The sequence below is a fragment of the Gavialis gangeticus genome, unplaced genomic scaffold (genome assembly GCF_001723915.1).
Source record: "Gavialis gangeticus isolate Ggan-Ray unplaced genomic scaffold, GavGan_comp1, whole genome shotgun sequence".
Lineage (NCBI taxonomy): Eukaryota > Metazoa > Chordata > Crocodylia > Gavialidae > Gavialis > Gavialis gangeticus.
In genome coordinates this window covers 183,603,328-183,605,224 of record NW_017729022.1, presented here as the reverse complement: position 1 = coordinate 183,605,224, position 1,897 = coordinate 183,603,328, and positions in this window count along the sequence as shown.

Sequence of the window (1,897 nt, the reverse complement as noted above, 5' to 3'; positions counted from 1 at the left end):
AAACTTCTGTCCAGACCTCTTCCTGGTTCAAGTTAAATCAGAGTACCCCAGAATCCCATCATGCTTTGCAGCCCTGGGCTGGGCAGTGCTTTCTGCTCCAGAGAGTTGGGCTGGCCCCATCCCTCTGCTCTCTAGCTGGAGCAGTGGGGGGTGGCTTACTGCCCACCCCTCCAAGGCAAACCCTGGCTGGGGTCTTGGGCCAGGGAGGGGGGTTAACCACCCCTTCCCCTGAGTTCAGAGCTGCCTTATGGGGTTACTTACTGCTGGCTGCGACTGTGGACTACAAATCCCAGAGGCATCTGGAAGCAGAAAGAGGAAGTGACCCTGAGAGTCCTGTTCTTGTGGTTCTGGACTGCAAATTCCAGAGACCTCAGGGGCAGCAGTAAGAGTAACTAGGCTGCGTTTCAGTTTATAGTTTTTCAGAGAAAGATCTATTCTTGTTCAAGCTTTTATGAATTTGATGCTACTACCTTCCTCCCCCTCTCCCGCCTGCCCAGGCAGAGCACAGGCTGGGGCCCCCTCCACTCCAACAGGGAGGGGGGTAAAGTCTTAGAGGACTTTCTCTGTTCCCTCCCCTTTGGCAGGGGCTGGCAGGCACACTCTAGCTTGTTCACAACCCTCTCTCCCCCTCTGCTTCTGGCTTAAGCCACTGCAGGCATGTGGCTGTACTTCCTGAATCAAAAGTGAATGTGTGCTTATTTGCTAATTGGTTCAATCTCTGCAGCTTAGACTAACTGGCAAAGACTGAATCAATTCAGCCTCTGGCTTTTTGACTGTCTGTACTTAGCCTAGAAGGGAATAGCAGACTGCTGCCTCTTTTACTAACTACCCATCTGAATGTGCGGAGTCTGGCAGTTGGGAGAGATACAGACCCATCAGCTCCATGTGGGCAAGCCCACAGAAGACAATTAAGTTGTGTGGGTAAAATCCAAATCTGCTGCTCAGAACCTATGATCACCTCCCCAGTGAGCATGGTATTCTAATGTTTCACATAATTTCTGTGTCACTATTTAGAACAACTCTGTATTATTACTTTTTATGGTAAGATGTAAGGGGCCCTGAGCTCAGGGTCCCACTGTGCTAAGCAATATACATGCACATAGTAGGAGACATCCCCTCAGCCAAAGAGCTTGTAATCTAAATAGACAAGGCTGACAAAGCACAGGGAAAGAAACAGATGCACATATTGGTGAAGTGACTTAATAAAAATGACACAGCAGGTCAGAAGCACAGCATCAGGACTAGCATTCAAGTTCCCTGACTTCCAGGCCCAGGACATAACAACTAGAACATTGCTTTACTGACGATGACTGATGGTGAGAAAGTGCAGGATTCTGTCCAGTTAGACAATGAGTTCCCTTCAGAGCCTCAGACACAAAGGACTCCACCAAGCAAATCGTTGGGGCAAACCTCTTGGCTTTCCAGTCAGCCAGCTTCCATAGGCTAGAGGAAGAGTGTTCCTGAACCCTGCTCCAGCCATGGCTTTGTGGTTTATTGCAGCAAAGTGTAAGAAATTGAAGTCAGGAAGTATTTTTAATTACCTCCTGGCTGGATTTTGTGCTTATCCACAGATGTAATTGATAGTACCAGGGGTTGTCGACTGGGGGTGTGTGTACCCCCAGGGGTACTTGGAAAGATGCTAGGGGGTACACGTGGGCAGGAGGAGATGGAGTGCTGTCACCCACCACCCCGCGTTGCCACCTCCCAGGAGCAGGGCCGGGGGGGTGAGGGCAGTGGCTCCCCTCTGTGGTCGGGGGGGAGCTCACTGCCACCGTCCACCACCCTGCAATGCTGCCACCACATGCAAGCCCTCCCCTGCTCCACATCTGGACACCCCCCAACCCCGCTCTGCACCTGGCCACTGCCAGCATGGTTATGCCAGTCATAACTCATATGC